We start from the raw sequence: 19,574 nt of genomic DNA on the forward strand, positions 1-19,574 counted from the left end.
TATCCTACAATCTTCCTTGGTTGCCAACCACCCCTCCCCTACTCTCCCCACCACCTACCAATAAGGGATAATTTGATTTTGGTTCAAACAAATTAGAACAAATCGCCAAAAAAAAAAATAAATAAATAAAAAATTCAGAATTTGACTCCTATAACAAAATAAATCTTAAAATTTTAATTTTATCGATTTAAATATTAATATTTTGATTTATTTTCAATTTAAAGTATTTGCTTATTTTTGTTAAGTAAAAATAATAAAAAAAAAACAATACTTCAGTTATTAAACTCAATGTATATAACACCCTAAAATATAAATGCTGAACTACTCTTTATAATTTCCATTAAACATGCAGAAGCTTAAATAGTCATAAACATGAGTTTCAAAGCATTCGAACGAAAAGAAAACAATATCTAAATCAACACAAATTAATGCCTTAAAGGATACAAGTTCCAAAGCCTTGCCCGGTTACAACAGAAGTGTGACATAAGTCTAATACACAAATGTCCAAGGCTATATAGAAAAACCAAGTAACAAAACGAGCATTTAGCTTCAAGGTCCTTCGAAGCTGTTACCTTGACGGAGACATATTATCAATACCTGAAAGTTGCTTCTACGTATGATGAGGATAAAACTCAATAGGATAATTTAATAACATGTATGATAGTTAACAATGCCATATGGTGAATGCATATGAAATGCGATTCCCAAAAACATGAGTTTTTATCCTTTTGAAACAATACCATGCAAGAGTTTCAAAACCACATCCCAAACACTTCTTTTGAAGGCTCTCAAGCACTACCAAAGGCACTTTACCAGCTCCTAACTGGAAATAAAGCATAATTAACCACAACCACACCTCCCACACAGATTCATCATCTTATTTACCCTTTTTTCAAAACAAAATTACTTCCAAAACATATGTAATTCACAATTTCATGATATGATTCCATGAGATGCATGACTTACAAATAGTTTAATCGCCTAAACCACATCCAATTTTTAACATACGACAATGTTATTCTTCACCGATAACCAAAATAATTATATTCACCATATTGGTTTCGTTTTTTTAAATTATTTTTTCAAAAAGTGATTTGAAAACTATGTTCTGACAATTGATATATGTTTGGTTTTCAAAAAAATGCACTATTCCAATTTAAAATTTCCCTCCAAAAGTTGAGAGAGAGGGCTACATACATTGAACAATTAAAAAACAAAAATAAAAAATTGTCACATCAAACGTTGCACCATGTTTGTTTTTATGTATATATGTACATGCTATATATGCATCAAAACATAATTTGATATGTACCCAATTATGGGTGCATATCCTATCATGAAATATGTGAATTTATCATAAAATTTGGTAAAATTAATCACAAAATACGTAATTTCGTCACAAATTGACATTAAAAATAAATCGTAACAAACTTACAAACTTTTCCAACTTCAACTACAAATTTGTGTACATTTTGTTGCCGCCAATTTCTGACGAAGTTATGTAAAATTTTGTGACAAAATAAATTTTCTGAATAATATTTAGAAAAAATTATGCATCTAATTTGCAAATGCTTACAATCCGTAATTTTCTAGTTCTTGAAGTTCATAACTTTGTATTTGCAATCTGTTTTCATTGACTGTTAAAGTTAATATAAATTTTACTTTACATTTAAAATTGTAAATGTATGTTTAAAAATGTTATCATAATGTTTTTTAGCTCATTAATATACTGGGCCCCGTTTGGAGACTTACTTTTTTAGCTAATTAGCTAAAAAGTTACTAAATTAGCCAAAAAGCCAACAACTCATACCAAAAAGTTAAAGATTCTATTTTTTCTCTACTTTTTGCACATCTTTTCGTAATTAGCCAAAAAGTCATCCCAAACATACAAGTTTTTTTTACCTACCTTTTTAGCCAAATAGCCAAAAAGTTACTAAGCCTCCGTTTGGCAAGGGCTTTTTCAGGCTTTTTTGGCTATTTTAGCCACAAAAAACAAAATAGGCTATTCTAGCCATAACAAACAAAACATCACATCCAACCTATAATCATTACATTCTTCTCTCACAAAAAAAGTCAAAAAAGCCAAAAAGCCAAAAAGCCCTTCCCAAACCAAGCTTTTTAGCCCAGGCTAAAATAGCCAAAAAAGCCAAAAAGCCAAAAAGCCAACCCACTTCCCAAACGGAGGCTAAATTAGCCTGTTCCCAAACGAGGCCTAAATACAGCAAAGATTTGTTAATACAAAAAATTGGTTGATTTTTCATATTTTGTTGTACTGTATATAATTTTTTAACGATTATAATACATGTTAAAACTTAGGCTCCATTTGGTTTTCCGTTGAAATCATGTTTCTAAAGGCAAACTTTGCAAATCACTTTTCAAAATTTATAAACAAATACACAACTCAAAAAAAATAAAATAAAATAAAATAAAATGTAGGATATGCAATTACCAATGCCAAAAAAATAAAAACGGAGTAAAAAAAATGTTTTAAAAAAATGCTCTGTTTCGGTTGGAACAAAAATGATAGCAGCACATTAAACCCACAAAACCAGTAGAATGTAAGCATAACGAAAACCGCTTCTGCTATTCTTGTCATTTTAGTAAGTTTTATTAAAAACTTCCTCAAGTCCCACATTGAATGGAAAACCAGAAGAATGTGCACAACAGAAATTTTGCTTTTGCTTCGAAAATGGAGGACTTAATTACCGAATTTGAAACCACAAAACAGAAAGGGGAAACTGTGAGCACATTGGAATATGATTAAGCTAATTTTCCACATAAAAACTAGAAAATATGTGCTTACTATGTCCAAAATGTGGAACTTAGTTTTTGAAATCGAAACTACTTACCAGCAGCTTACAATCTTGCATTTGGTTTCAAATGATGAAGTTAATATCTGAAATCAAAGCAGAGAACATTGATTTCTATGCTCAAAGGGATTTTGAGATTAAACTAGGGATTTGGTGTAGAAATCAAACCACATAAGTTTTAGGTTAACCCACAAACTTCATTTTCAATATGAAAGTCTGATTTTTGTCGAAATGAAACTAGAAAACCGAGATGTTGTTGGAGAAAATTTCATTTCTTATAAATTGATTAAGAAGAATGAAAATCAAAATCGAAGGGGAAATGGAGATGAAATGAAAACATGATGAAGCACAATCCAAATCACTAACCTCTTTGTCGTTTGATCTTTGTCACTCGCAGCTCAAATCAACCACACTTGAATAACGTCTTTGTCGGTGGCCTAAGTCGTTGCTCCGTTGTTGCCGACCTTGGCATAGCAACGGAAGCCAACTCCGAAAATGGTTTGGTGAAGGTAATAAACAGAGCAAGGCAGAGGCTATTAGGAGTATAGTCGTAGATTGTACTTATGCCTATTGCTTCTTCACATCACGTGAAGAATAAAATCCCTAAGCATATCATTTTGAAGAGTGCGTTTAGTTTTCTGAATCAGCAATGCTAGGTATCATGAAAAATCTTTCATGAAAATAATTATGAAAGCTTTGTGATCATTGGATTACACTTAGAATAAAACACCACACACTAATCAAGATAATCCAAGAATCATAACTCTTTCATGATCATTTTCATGAAAGAATTTTCATGATCCCTAACTCTTCTCTTTCTGAATAACCAAACAAGTATTTTAAAATTTTCAAATAATTGAGGCTTCGTTTGAAAAGTGGGTTGATTTTTTGTTTTTTTAATTTTTTTGGCTATTTTAGCTTAGGCTAAAAAGCTTAGTTTGGGAAGGACTTTTTGATGTTTTGGTTTTTTTGATTTTTTTTTGAGAGAAGAGTGTAATAATTATGGGTTGAATGTGATGTTTTGTTTGTTATGACTAAAATAACATATTTTATTTTTTGTGGCTAAAATAGCCGAAAAAATCCATAAACCAACTTGCCAAACAGAGGCTGAGTTTGAAAAACAAGAACCATACAAAGTGATTTAAATTTCAAAATTTTAAAGTATAACAATAATCATTTAATCCAATATGGTATCAAAATTCAAAATCTCCATGATTTTTTCAAAATCTCAACGATTTTCAATAAGTAACATTCACACTTTTTAAGAGTCTCATGAATCTTGAAATTTCAAAACCAAATTCCAAAAATTATTATAATTTTTCTAACAAGTTCAATATTTTAAAAACAGTAATCAGTACTCATCGTTTTTAAAGATTTCACAAATCTTTCCAACCTAACCTCTTTCCAAAAGCTTCAAAGACAAACTAGGTTTTCATAGAAAAATTGGGATTTCTTTCTCAAAATATCATTTTCTTCCAAAACCTAGTGACAAGTTAACCAAAAGAATATTTATTCACCAACAAGCAAAATCCAAAAGAAAACCCCATTTTTATGTACTAATACATAACTTAAATCAAACCCTAACTTTCCAAAATTATTTACTTTACAAAATAACATATATCAAAGTTAAAGAGCATACAAGACATCCATAAAATCCCTACCTCAAAGCAAAAGAGGAAGAATGAAGAAACCTCCAAAAGTTGACAGTAGCAAAACGACGATGTTTTCTGATTAGAATGAAGCAAGGTAAGATGATGCCTCTAAGTGAGTAGATTTAAAGATCTAATGTGAAAAAACTTGAGTTAGAGAGAGAAGGTGATTCACGAAGTGGAGAAAAAAAAAAAAAAAGAAGACAGAGAAGAAAAAGTAAGGTAAGTGAGTGTGGGTTGGGTTTATTTATAGTACTAGGTCAAAAGTGAAATATTTGCCCTAAAGTCAACCCAAAGAATAAGTGAAAACCTCAAAAAGCAGGGTCCAAACCGTGACACAAAAATCTGAAAATTCCTGTCAAGTGTCAACACCTAGAGGAATGGTGTCAATCCTAAGAAGCAGTGCTCAAACACTAATGTTTACAGTAGACAGGGTGTCGACAACTAGAAGCCCTAGTGTCAACTCCAGGAAACAGAACCAAGAAAAAAGAAAGAAGAACAGTAGGTGTCGACCCCAGTGTCGACACCAGAACATAAATTCTAAGTTCCTATCGAACTTTCTGATGACACCAAACGCAAACGAACAATCCTAACGAGTATAAATCGACTTGTATTTCTTCAAAACCAAGATACAACAACTCCAAAGACTTCAATAACAAAAACAAAAGAATTAAATATACTTTCAAATAGTTAAAAGGACACAAGTGTTACAATGTAAGTGTACATAAAATATCTAAAATATCATTTTTTGTTGAATTTAATAACTAAAATAATATTTTTTCTTCAAATTTACTTAACAAAAATAAGCAAATGGTTTATATTGAAAATAAATCAAAATATTAAGATTTAAATTGACAAAATTAAAAATTCCGAATTTATAAGGGTCAAAATCGAGGTTTTTTTATTTTTATTTATTTATTTATATTTTTTTTTCTGAAGAATTAATAACAGTTGATTATGGTTCAATTATGAATGGATAAATTACACTTTACTATTTTTATGCTTGATGATTTTCTCACTTTGGTGTTGAAGTGTTTTTTTTTTTCACTTTGATCATTCATGTTTTAAGTTTTTCTCAATTTACTCCTAAAGTAAATGTCTATTCAAAATTAGACAGAAAAATCTCATGTTAGCTGCCACATGACATAAAAAGTGTATTATCATATTGGTGTTTAGGTTTGTATAAGAGGTGTGAGTTACATATTCTAAGTTTGAACATAAGCTAGCTTCTGGAGTAAATTGAGAAAAAACTTGAAATGTGAAGAGATAAAGTGAAAAAATGACAAAACATAAAGGGATAGAGTGTAATTTATACTTTATGTATAGAAGCTAAAAAGAATTAGAAAAAAAAAAATCTAAATCATCCCATATTTTTGTTAATTTTAATAAGTAGAGACTGTTCCACAAGGGAGTACTCTTCTTCTCATTGACGGCTTCAAACCTCAATCTCATTTTGATGTTAAGAAGATTTTCATTCATTCTATTTATAAAATATTTTCTCTTTGTATAATAATATTAGAGGTGAACATGGTTTGGTTTGGTTTGGTTTTGAAGTAAATCAATATCTGTGTGAGTGATTTTCCGACCACACTGCCAACTCAGTATTCAGCTGGAGAGCACTGGCAGAATAGATGGCACCTGTCTGACCTGCAACAGAAAGAGAAGATTTCGGCGGTGGTTCGTCCACCTGGGGGCACTCCGACGATCAAGTCAGTATATCTCTAAAAGATAATCAATAGTGCTAAACTCACTATTCAGAATATAAATTGCGTACCTTAGACCCATGGGGGTGCCTCTCTTTTATAGCAAACTCAATCCTAGTTCCAATAGAAGCCTAGCTCTAATGGACTTAGGATTACTGCTAATCTTGGACTCCCAGTAGGATTAGGATAAACTTTCTAAGAGTTTTATCTTTACCCAAACTGAAGTCTTCTCCTATTCTAGGACTTTTGTCCCTTATCCGCTTATCTCGAATTCTGGTATTGCCGCAGAATACCTCGGCAGTGCCCCAAATATCTCGGCAAACATGATTTGCTCACGTTGCACCTCGGCTAACAACCTCGGCCATGTGGACTACCCAAAAAATATGTCCCCACAACTGCCCCCTAGGTTCTATTACCTCGGCAAACTGAGGTGATGGAACCTATATTATCTCTTTCATCTAGCACGTCGGCAAAGCTTGCTTCATCATTTATTGCTGAAGTCAGAACTCGTCGGCTCAATATGACCCAAATCTATAGTCTGCTTTCATCAAGGCTTTGGAACCAACAACCAAATTTGTTCAAGTTTCTCAGCCGAAACTGTCCTTCTAGCCGAGGTATTTGTTTCATTAAATCAAGAACTTCAAGAGTTTTTTTCATGCGTATGAGCTGGCACGTACAATTTTTCAACCGTTTCTGCCACACATCTTTCCTCTACTGAGCCGTGTCTGATACGCGCCATTAAGTCACCTTGCATCTGTGTATTTGATCAAAATCTCTTCACTCTCTCCGTCTTTTCACTTTTGCATCTTCGTTTTTGTTTAAACTTTATCTTTCAAATCCTCTATTGCTGCTTTTCTGAAGCTTTTTGCAACCAGTTTCACTCTCCCCTCTGGTGAGGCTTCTGCTGCACTTCCTTGCTTACGGCCATCGTCTGATCCTGGCGAACTTTACTTCGGCTTCATTGCTTTACTCGTTCATGTCTTTTGATCATTTAACCTGTATCTTGAATTTCACCATGTACTGAACATGTACTGTCTTTGTACCTTGTGCTTTTTTGTTACTCAAACAATTTATTCTTCAATGTCAGGCCGAAGTGGCTTCTTTATCTAAATGCATTTTTTAATTTCTTCTTTCAAGTGTTTTGAATGTTTACCCTCTTCTTAATGCCTTGTATGATTCCATACTTAGAATATAATTTGCATGTCTTCAACATACACCTTAACTGTGCAATCTCCCCAGGTTAACATACCTCGGACAAAACTTCCAACCTTGCTTATCTCGGTCTCGGTTTAACACTTGAAAACATTGTAACAAATATTTTCACAAATGTTGCTTTTACTTCTCAAGACTTCTGTCTTCCATTATTTTCCAAGTCTTGGTAACATAGTCACCTCGGCACGTGCATAGATACTTTTATAACCTTGGATTTAACTTCAACTTGTAAATTTTCTCAAAATTTCAACAAGTGTTAAACATCATCTCGGTTTAATTTCAACTTGTAAATTCTCTCAGAATTTCAACAAGTGTTAAACATCATCTCGGTTTAACTTCAACTTGTAAACTTTTCTCAAGTTTCAACAAGTGTTAAACATCATCTCGGTTTGACTTCAACTTGTAAATTCTCTCAGAATTTCAACAAGTGTTAAACATCATCTCGGTTTAACTTCAACTTGTAAATTCTCTCAGAATTTCAACAAGTGTTAAACATCATCTCGGTTTAACTTCAACTTGTAAACTTTTCTCAAGTTTCAACAAGTGTTAAACATCATCTCGATTTAACTTCAACTTGTAAACTTTTCTCAAGTTTCAACAAGTGTTAAACATCATCTCGGCTTGTGAAATTCCAACTCCCAAGCATCATTCTTTAGTCCTTTGCCCCCTAATGTGAACTTAAGTTTCACTTGGGTTTTCATTAGGCACGTGGCTTTGACCTTGATATTGCTCTATGAGCAGGGGATCTGCCCCCCTGCATGGCTTCCACATACTCCTTTGTGAAAAAAAAAAAAAAAATTCTTTAACTTAGGCCAGGCTTTTCTCTTCTCGGACTTAATCATCTAAGCCGATATCTTGTCTTCTGGGATCTGGAATCTAGGATCTGCTCACTTGGGCTAGACTCTTGTTTTCTCGTGTCCAGTGTTATCTCGACTTTGCATCGGCGAACCATTTCTTTTCTCTTGTTTGGACGCCTTTGTCCCCGGCGTGTCTTCCTCGGCTCTGGCATACTTTTCTATTCTGGCCATCAGCTCCTCCATACTTTTCGGCAATGTCTTTGCCAGTGATTTTCGAAGCAGACAGTCATCCTTCAAACCGTTTTTAAACGACATGACCGCCATCTCTTGGTTGCATCCCAGTATTCGGTTGAATACCTCATAATACCTTTTGGCGTAGGCCCTACGGCTTTCATCCTCGCCGATCTTCAGGGCCATTAGGGCGTCTACCCTCAATGACTGTAGTTTGTTTGTCACAAACCTGGCTACAAACATCTCGGCCAGGCCTTCCTAGGTTTTCATAATTCCTTTCGACAACTTATGAAATCAGTCCGATGCAATTTCCCCGAATGATGAGGGGAACACTTTGCAGAGCAATGACTCGTTCCCAGTGTATAACGCCATCGCGTTCAGGTATAATCTGACGTGAAAGTTAGGGTCTGACTTCCCATTGTATATCTGGAACCTCGGCATACTGAATCTCTTCGGGACCTCAACTTTGTCTAATTCTTCTGAGAACGGCATTCTCGATTTGACCGGGGAGGTTACCTCGGCATCTTGTTGCTTCCTCTATAGGTGATCTCCCAGATCCTCTTTGGCTCGTCCAAAGGCTCGGCTATCTCTGGATTTCAGCCTCTTTGGGGCACTACTTCTAGTGTCATCGTGAGTCCTTTTAGACCTCCCTCCACTGGTCGTGTCGAAACAGAGTTCCTTCCCTTGAACATCCCGATGTTCTTTGGTGCAGGTTTCTTTTGTTCGATGTGCCTTTTAGGATTCTCCATTCCCGACCTCCTGCGAAGACCGATGAGAATGTCCCTTGGTCCCATCATGCTGAGGAACTGCAGGAGCCGTTTTCTACCCTCCTTTCTGGGCACCTTTCTTGGCCGCTAGAATCGACGTATCTTGTAGCGGGAACGGTGGCTGTATGACGTTGTTCTGCATCATGAAATTGGCGACCGTTTGCAAGTTCGCCAATTTGTCTGCCATTTCCTTTATCTCGTCGTCCTTCCGCAAGCATCTATCTTTCCATACTTGGAGGTCGTCCTCGTTATAATACCCGCTCCGGTCTGATTTCTTCGGTACGCCGCCTTGCTGGCTGACGTCCTTTCCTCCGTGATTCTTATCACGAGTCTCTTTGTTGCAGTTGTCTTTTTCGACGTCAAGGTCAATATGTTTCCCACTCTCGGTAGGGGTGTCGTCTCCATCCTTCTCTTTCTGTCTGTCGTTGGCCATCTATTCTCCTTTCTTTCCCACAGACGGCGCCAAATTGTGTGAGTGATTTTCTGACCACACTGCCAACTCAGTATTCAGCAGGAGAGCACTGGTAGAATAGATGGCACCTGTCTGACCTGCAACAGAAAGAGAAGATTCCGGCGGTGGTTCGTCCACCCGGGGGCACTCCGACGATCAAGTCAGTATATCTCTCAAAGATAATCAATAGTGCTAAACTCACTATTCAGAATATAAATTGCGTACCTTAGACCTATGGGGGTACCTCTATTTTATAGCAAACTCAATCCTAGTCCCAATAGAAGCCTAGCTCTAATGGACTTTGGATTACTGCTAATCTTGGACTCCCAGTAGGATTAGGATATACTCTCTGAGAGTCTTATCTTTACCCAAACTGAAGTCTTCTTCCATTCTAGGACTCTTGTCCCTTATCCGCTTATCTTGGATTCTGGTATTGCTGCAGAATACCTCGGCAGTGCCCCAAATATCTCGGCAAACATGATCTGCCCACGTAGCACCTCGGCTAACAACCTCGGCCATGTGGACTACCCAAAAAATATGTCCCCATAATATCAAACCACTACTTATAGTTTCATGAAATTCGGAACAAAATCGAACCATAAAAATCTTAGAACCAAATCAAACCGAACTATGAAGACATGGTTTGGTTCGATTTGGAACCACAATTTTTATAAACCTTATCATCGATCACAATATGTTCATAACATGCTCAAAAATCAATTTACAAACAATAATAATTTAGATGATTATTTAAAATTAGTTTTGTCATTATACAATAGCACACTTGTGGAAAAAAAAAAAAAGAGTTAAGAACTTATTAATATATATGGGATATTCACTGGCTTAATTTGATTCAAGCGTGTTTCACAACGATTTCCTTTGTTGTCTTGGTCAATTAACTATAGTCCGATTGGTTTCAACCCTCTTGTGGCTGGCGATCCTCTATCATCCTATTTTTTCTCTTTGTGATCCAGATTTATCTTCTACGATGTCTCATTTAGCGAATCATGAGGCTTGCAAAGGTATTTATATTTGTTGCAAGCTCCACCCAGTTACCATCTTTTGTTTGTAATTTTTTTTTCTTCTCTTTTTAATTATGAAGGAAGTCTGGTGTTTACATTGGCTTCTTAATGTTTTTGTGACGAATTTGGCCTTCAAATCAATTATCATAAATCAAAATTATATGTCAATCCCAATGTGGACGAGAATCAGCTACATTTTATGACTTAGATGTCCATAGGTATTAGACAAGTTGATAAACAAGGTATTTACTCGGGTACCTCACTAGATTTACTTGAGGAGAGAAGTGATCACTTCAAACTTGCTTTATAGAGACTCAAGAATTGGTTGCACGACTAGAAATGTGTGCTATTATCATTTCCTGGTAAATGTGTTTTAGCTCGACATCTTGTACTATCTATTCTGCTGTATCTTTTATTCATCTCACATCCTTCAGTTTATTTCATTAATGCAAAATACCATATTTTTGAGGTGTTAAATATTTTGGTGAGTGGTATTGGTATTTTATTTTATTTATTAGTAGCGTAAAACCCATGTTATGCATGGCCAAGTAACAAAAGATGATAAATAATGCAATATGTTAAAAATTAACTAAATGCTATGATATTAATTTAAATGGATATTTAAATAATAAATTTGAGTCATTTCACTATGTTTATATATATATGCAAGACTAATTCAATTTTTTTGAAATATACTCAATTGAATAAATCAATTGAAAAGAAATAATAAGAGTGAAATTCTATAAATATAACACAAAGATATAAAAAAAATTAAGTTTAAATTTGAAGATAAACTATAAGAATATAGAAAGGGAAAATTAGATAAATCCTTGAAAAATAATAAATTCAACTGAAAATCAAGAATAAGAGTAGATTCCATAAATATAAGATAAAAATAAAAAAATCAAGTTTAAATTGGAAGATAAACTATAAGAATATAGAAAGATAAAATTAAATAAATCCTAAAAAAATGAGATAGAGAGAAATTCAGTAAATATCAAATGAAGATTGAAAAAAAGAAATCAAGTTGAAATTTAAAAATTCAAAAATAAAAAAATATAAACCTGAAAATTAATCTAATATAACTTTAATAATAGAAAAAACAGAAGAATGCAGTAGTTTAAAAATTGGATAAGAGTGAAATGTCACCTACTTATAATTTTTTAAAATTTGCAAAAAAAAAAAAAAAAAAACCTCAAACATAAGAACTGAGGTGTAGTAAGTTAAAAATTAGATAAGAGTTAAATACCACCTATAATGTTTTAAAATTTAAGTTTATGTAGTTAAAAAATGAGATATTTAGTCTAACATCTCTCTCCAACTTTTGCTAATGGAAGAAGTCCACAATATTGTAATGACCCAAATTTTTTTTTTTTGAATAGCCAGTGCATAATTTAATTGAGCAAATTTTTAGATTAGACGGCTGTGTAAATTTTGTGCGAAAACAGTTCGGTTTTATATTTTTTTAAAATAGTTACTGATCTTAGAAAATTATGAAATTTTTATATGTTGTTCACATACGAGTCTAGCATGTTGGGAAAAAATTTCAGAATTTATTGACGAGTATTTATTTTATGAAAATTTGTGGACTGATCGGTGTTCGGTCTAGTGTACAGCAGAATTTTGTTATTTAATTTTGAATGTTTAGAGCATGACTTGAGATAAATTTGTTGGGTCTATTTTAGTATATAATTGGGCCATGTTTGGCTTATGGGTGAGAATTTAATTCAAGACCCATGACTTAGATTTAATTTAAATTGAGTTTGTTTAATGATTCATGTTTAACTGTTTGGTCTTTTTAATTATGTGATTGGTAATAACAACCTTAAGAGTTGTTATTATTTATTATATAGGATTATAATAAACATTAATTTGATAGTTGATTTTATGGTGTGTACCATATGGTGAAAAATTATATATTTTATAAAGAATGAAATTGGGTATATTTTTGGTATTGAACAAAATATTATATTTGTGATGTACAAAAGTGTTATATTTTGTGGTGAGAAAATTATATCATTTTATAATTTATATTATAAAATTTTAAGATATTATTGTGAAAATTATATTGTATTTTTTTTTTTTTTTTTGTGAAATCAACCATTGAAAAGGGAACCACATGGGCTACCACTTTTTTGTTTACTTTGCCCATCATTTCTTTTCTTTCTTTTCATCTTTTTTTGGCAGAGAGCTTGGCTCTCTTTCTCCCTCCCTTGTGCGTCTCTCTCTCTCTCTCTCTCTCTCTTTTTCCTCCATTGATGCTCAATTTTTGAGTTTGGAATGAGAGTTTTAGAGTGAAATTTTGTAAAAGTGTTGTAAATGAAAGTCGGAGTACTCGTCGTGATCTTTGCAATGGTATTCTCAGATTCATGATTGGACAAGATTTTCCTTCCAGATCTGCTCTTCTTCATTATTCGAGGTAGGGACTTTCTTCATATTTTTACATTAAAGCTATGTTAGGGTTATTTTGAGAAAATATATCATTATAAGAGGTATTACATATAGATATATTTTTAGATTTTTGTTTGGTAATTTTTGGAAGAAAAATTACGTTGAAATGTTAAGAATGTTGGTATTTTGAGATTGATTTTGAGAAAATCATTTTGTGTTGTTAATTTTGTAAAAGAAATCCGAAAATAGAATTTAATAGTTGTATGAATTGTATCTATATCATATTATGATTAGATAATTTATTTTGAGAAATATAAAATTGATTTTTTTTTTATCTTTGATTTGGAATTTATTTTTGAGAAAAATAAATTAATATTGAGGAATATGGAGTAAATGCTTAAGTAGGAATTATAGAGTTGTTTTGGGATAAAAAACTCTAAAAGTGTTATACTCATGATATTTTATAAAAGATGATATGTTGATGATTAAGTTGTGTTCATTTTTATAAAAATAAAAAATGTGAAATGTAGACTTTCGAACTCATGATCTTGAAAATGTTACTATTGGGCATATTTCATAATTTTTGATGTAAATATCATGTTGGTTAAGTAATTTTAGAAAAAGTTGTGAAATTGTTATTGGTAGAGAATTTTGTAAAAATATTACCTCTTTAAATAACTTGGCATGAAAAATGGTTATGTTGAAATATAGTTATGCTTGAAGGATGAGACATGTGAAGTTAGGTTTGGTATTATTAATTTGAAAATTTTTGAATATAATAAACTTACTAATTTAGTGGATTAAATTAGTTTTGGTTAAAAGGTTATATCCATTATGGTTAAAAGTGTGTCATTAAGATTATATCATAACTTTTGACATAGTAGGATGGAAATGATAATATTATAAGTAGGGATTTTCTTTGAGTTATATATATGATTTTTGCAAGATCTAGATGATTTTCGAAATCATCATTTGATTTGTTTTGAAAATTGATTGTTGATTCAAGAAGATGAGAGACTTTTTGAAAGTGGGTTTATTTTCTTATTCCTTTTAAAATAGAAATTGAGGGTTTTAAACTATGAGGATTGAAGAGAGATGTTTTTTGTAACTTTCTTTCAATAAATGAAGATGAGTGGTTTTGGTGAGAAAATCTAGAAATTTGGAATTTTTAAGAAAGATGTTGACAATCTTTGAAGATGTTATTATATTTATTTTGTGTGCCAAAATAAATGATATTTAATTTTTTTTTATTTTGTTTACATATAAATGATGGTTTTCATGGAATATGAGAATTGTTGAAGTTTTGGAAATTGTTGTTCAAAAATGTTGATATAGTCTTGAAGTGACTAAATGGTTGAGATTACTCTAAGTATGGGGATTTTGTTGTCTCATGGATGAATTGGAATAAAAGTATTTATATTCATCTTGAGAAATTATATTGAAATGAGAAATGAGAATTTTGATCACAATGGGAATATTGTGTGGAAGTATTGAAAGTGGAAGAAATATTGCATTGTATTATTAATCATTGCATTGGCATATCAATTCATTTGATAATGATGAGTTTTGAAATTTAATTTGAAAACTTTGCATTGAGAAAAGAATGTTGGAAAATAAGTTTTCATGAAATGATTTTGGGATAAATATGGTGGTAAATCTTGAAAGGTGGTGTAGATGATAGGTGTCGAGCCTTCTAGTTAATACTGGTAAAAATGACAGATTACAGGCGTCGAGCCTTCTAGTTAATACTAGTAAAAATGACAAATTGGTAGTACTTGTATAGTCTACCTACAGACATCAGCCTAGAGATTACCTGAGTCGTATTTACCATCTTGGAATTTTATTGAAATTGTTGGATTAATGTGTTTTCAAATTGGCATTGTGCGTAAGATTTTCAAAAGAAGATAAAAATATTTTGAGCATGACATGACATATGCATTCATTTCATAAGACTGTATAAAATGGATTTGATGAATTGTTTAGTTATTTGATTCAATTGATAATGAGATAATCGAATGAATTGCAAAGGATGTCCTGTTGCTATTGAAACATGTTTATTTATTTAAGTTGACTTATTGTGGTTAATTAAATAAATTGGATTTAAGAGATTATATAATAAAATCATATGGTTTTGACATGATATGATTTCACGTATATGTACGAGTATATTGGTACTCGCATATCTTTTAATGTTTTAATAGGAGATTGCTTGGTGAGCTAGTGGTTGCTCACCCCCTGCATGTGTACAGGGAATGCTTTTCGGATTTGAAGATCAAATAATGGGTTTTACCATTTCCTAAGTGTAATTTAGTGATGGATTGTATTACTTCATTTGTTGTTTGGCTGAGTGCTATTTTTTTTTTAAAGAGTAGTGTTCTCTCTTTTATTGTAAGCCTCAGGGCATTTCTTTTATTTGTATGTAAATGTCATTGTTGTATAACGAGAGAGAATATGTATATTTAATTATTCATCATTTCATCTGAGGATGAAATGTTATTTGTAAATGGATTTAATTAATGGATATTGGTAATGTTATCCGAGTGATAAAATATGGGGCGTGACAAATATTTTCTTTTGTAGCATAAGGTCCCCTCAATCACTTACCTATTCTTTTTACAGACATCTCGTTTCTTCTAAACTCACTTTTTTTTTTTCTTTCTCTCCTTATCATCCTCTCCCTCTCTCTCTTTTCTTATATTCTCTATGTTCATCACCAGATGCATTGAACCCTAGATCACAGCTATGATCGGCCACCACTCCATTGCGATCTGTCTCTGATGGAAGCTTCTCTCCAATGAAGACCAATGCTTGTAATCAATAGCATAACTAGATGATAGAGTTTATAGACACCGTGCATACGAACTTAGTGGCAGATTCCGGCCACTTGTAGAGGTTGACGTAGGTGGCTTTGATGGGAACTCTGGTGTATTGCACACAGTTTGATATGTAGAGGGAGCTCATTTTTCGAAAAAGAAAAAGTGTGTAGAGAGAGAGAGTGGTATGAAATGATTTAGCATCATTAGTAATGATTTTGTTTTTTTCACAACCATCTCTTGTGGTGTTAGGCAACCACCACTCAAACCACCACTGTATTCATCAAAGGAATTGGTAGAGACATCAAAGATGAATTGTGGAAAAAAGATACTATAAGCTTGAAGTGTAACACCCCGAAATAATCCAACATAATTCTAATACATCAACCCATGCCTACTAAACAATAATGACAATACTCCAATCTAGGAATGGCAATGGGGGGCAATGGGGTGGATATTAATTCCCCATCCTCATTTCCTTATAATAAATTTTCCCCATTCTCCATTCCCCATGGGTACCACCCTCCCCATTTTTTAATGGGTATGGATTTTCCCCAACCCACTTTAATCTCCATTTTTATTTTTTATATTTAATGTTAACAAACACTTTTTTTCTTTTTTTTTTTTTTTTTTTTTTTTTTTTTTTTTTTTTTTTTTAAGGTTCACAACAAAAACTAAATATACCTTCAATCTTTTTTCTTTCTTTTTTAATATATTTAATGTTAACAATTTATTTATTTATTTATTTATTTTTTAATTTTTTTTTATGGTTCACAACAAAAGTTAAATATACCTTCAATCTTTTTTCTTTCTTTTTTAATCTATTTAATGTTAACAACCTTTTTTTTTTTTAGCTAAATATACCTTCAATCTTTTTTTTTCTTTTTTAATATATTTAATGTTAACAACTTATTTTTTTATTTATTTTTTATTTTTTTAAGGTTCACAACAAAAGCTAAATATACATTCAATCTTATTTTATTTTATTTGGTTCAACAACAAAATCAAATACACATTAATTAATTAATTAAAATGTTTGTTTTATAATAATCAGATATATAATTTTGAGACAATCAAATAAGTTTTAGTAATTGAAAAAAAAATGTGGAAGAACGTGGAAGATTAAAAAAAATTACAACCATCTCTCTCTCTCTCACTCTCACTCTCTCCTCTACATGTTATAAGAACCTGATTACAATGTTATAAAAGCCTGTTTGAAGAAATAAAATGTGAAAGAACCTGTTTGAAGAAAGTGTTATAAGACTCATATTAAATTACATCAGGGTATAAATAAGGAATTGTTTGTTGATCTCTTAGCCACGGATATTTTAGATATTAAACCATCTTTCTCTTAGCAAATTTGAACCATTTATTTTAATTTATCCAAAATCTAATTATACCTTTAACAAATCTGAACTACTCATTTTAAGATATCTATGCATTACCACACTCAATCCATTCTCCATCTCCTTCCTTTAGTACCCCATGAATTTTGTTGTTTGTTACTTTTAAAAAACAAAAAATGTTTTTTCAATTAAATTTTTACTAATTTTACAATACCATCACCACTATTCTCACTTTCATTGTCACACTACCATCACCATAGCCACTACTATCATCATTGCCGCCATCACCCCACCACTATGTAACAATCTCTACTTTCACTTTCGTTCCATCACCACCACCACCAAATATAAAAAAATATATTTTTAATTTTTTTTATAAAAGATATTTTTTCATTAAAAAATATTTTCTATCTAAATAAATGAAGCATAACATTGGGAAATAAGCTGATTTCAGTTAAATCTGTTCATAACTAAGAAAAATTCTTTTAATTTAAAAAAAATTATTTAGTAAGACTTTGCATCCCCTTTTTATTTTTCTAGCAAATAAATCTTTGTACCCACCATTTCTAACCAATCATGACTCATGCTTGTTTTAATTCTCTACAATTTTCTTATTTTCAAATACATTCACATATATATATATATATATATATATTGTATAAATTGTGTGATAACATAAAACAAATAGATTTATACTCGTTAATTGAAATTTCAGAACAAGCAAACCATTCTGAAAATTACAATACATAACAAAATAAAATAACATAGAAAAACAAACCGAAACCTACACTAGACAGTGTCCTTAATTTTTTTTAAATAAATTTTAAAAATTCTAGATATGCATAAAATTTGACAAGAATAATGTGACAATGTTAATTAATGTGTATTTGATTTTATTGTTGAGCCAAATAAAATAAAATAAGATTGAATATATATTTAGCTTTGGTTGTGAATCTTAAAAAAAAAAAAAAAAACAAAAGAAAAAAGATTGAATGTATATTTAGCTTTGGTTGTGAATCTTAAAAATTAAAAAAAAAAATGGTTGTGAACCTTAAAAATAAAAATAAAAAAAGATTGGAGATATATTTAGCTTTGGTTGTGGATCTTAAAAAAAAAAAAAAATGGTTGTGAACCTGAAAAAATAAATAAATAAAAAAAGAAAAAAGATTGAATGTATATTTAGTTTTGGTTGTGAATCTTAAAAAAAAAAAAAAAAAAAAAAAACATATGAGGAAATTAGTGGGTACCCATCCCCAACCCATCCCCTGTGGATATTTAAAGAATATCACTTATCCTACCCAATGAATAAGAAAAAGAGGGGAAAACCCATATATTTGGGTTGGGTCTCCATGGATACCCACAGGTAGGGGTGTGCGCGGTGCGGGTCGGTGCGGTTTGAGAGAAAAATAGAAACCGTATGGCGGGTGGCGGATTGATAAAAGTGTCACTAGAATTTGCCATTTTCCTTATCAAAAACCGGCGGTTCGGTTGGCAAATAATGGCGGATTTGCCTTGGCGGTTCGGGCGGATTGGCGGTTTATAAAAAATATAATTCAAATTACAAAACTTAAATCAAAGAGTAAAAAAAAGGCGAGAGACATCATGTTAAGCATCTTGCGAAGCTTTCTTCTGATGCAGCAAGTGTAGCAACAACATGATAATATCAACGACTATGCCATCAGTTCATTACAAGTATCTGTGGAAGCTGCAATGATCAAATACAATACATAAAATTCCCCTCGAGCATTAATGTAATACTATATTCTAAGGTATAGAACAACAAGCAAACTTAAGTAAAAAAGAATTTTTAGAATCCTATAAAACATGATTTAATAGCGGTGCGGGTCGGTGCGGTTTGGAAGAAAAATAGAAACCGGCGGATTGATAAAAATGTCACTAGAATTTGCCATTTTTCTTACCAAAAACCGGCGGTTCGATTGACAAATAATAATGAATTTGCCTTGGCGGTGCGGTTCGGTGCGGTTTTGGCAGTTTCGGCGGTTTTGGCGGTATTATGCACACCCCTACCCACAGGGTAGGTTATCCATTGCCATCCCTATTTCAATCATTACACCATAAATTAACAAGATTTATACAAAAGTTCCACATGCGAATTATATATTCAATGATATAGAAATACATGAATCTATAACATGTAGAGCATCATGTCCCAAAAATAATAAAATGCCCTCATGGGCTTACAATTTCCAAGGCTTAAGTCCGGTTACATAAAAATGGCCTCTCGGATCCATACATGAATAGCCCTTAGCTAGCAATTAAATCATAACAAAACAGAGTTATTACTCTTCACGGCATATCCAAGCCCTCAACTTGGCGGGATCACCACGTCTTTTCCTGCACCAAAATCCCATAGGGGTGAGC

At 32.1% G+C, this 19,574-nt stretch overlaps 3 long non-coding RNA genes across 3 annotated transcripts; 1 reads left to right on the forward strand and 2 right to left on the reverse strand.

Annotated features, from left to right (window-relative positions):
• Positions 1-322: 322 nt before the first annotated feature.
• Positions 323-3,439, reverse strand: LOC114299029 (uncharacterized). The gene is made up of 2 exons (XR_003642181.2): positions 3,177-3,439; positions 323-2,896 (listed from the first exon to the last, which is right to left on the reverse strand). It is a non-coding gene; the product is annotated as an uncharacterized LOC114299029 (long non-coding RNA).
• A 9,398-nt stretch (positions 3,440-12,837) lies between these two features.
• Positions 12,838-15,496, forward strand: LOC145807762 (uncharacterized). Its single transcript, XR_014351114.1, has 2 exons — positions 12,838-13,061; positions 15,283-15,496. It is a non-coding gene; the product is annotated as an uncharacterized LOC145807762 (long non-coding RNA).
• Positions 15,497-18,852: 3,356 nt separating this feature from the next.
• On the reverse strand, positions 18,853-19,210 carry LOC145807765 (uncharacterized). Its single transcript, XR_014351117.1, has 2 exons — positions 19,112-19,210; positions 18,853-18,897 (listed from the first exon to the last, which is right to left on the reverse strand). It is a non-coding gene; the product is annotated as an uncharacterized LOC145807765 (long non-coding RNA).
• Between the last annotated feature and the right edge of the window lie 364 nt (positions 19,211-19,574).

The sequence above is a fragment of the Camellia sinensis genome, chromosome 14 (genome assembly GCF_055761805.1).
Source record: "Camellia sinensis isolate YWXY chromosome 14, ASM5576180v1, whole genome shotgun sequence".
In the NCBI taxonomy this organism is placed as follows: Eukaryota; Viridiplantae; Streptophyta; class Magnoliopsida; order Ericales; family Theaceae; genus Camellia; species Camellia sinensis.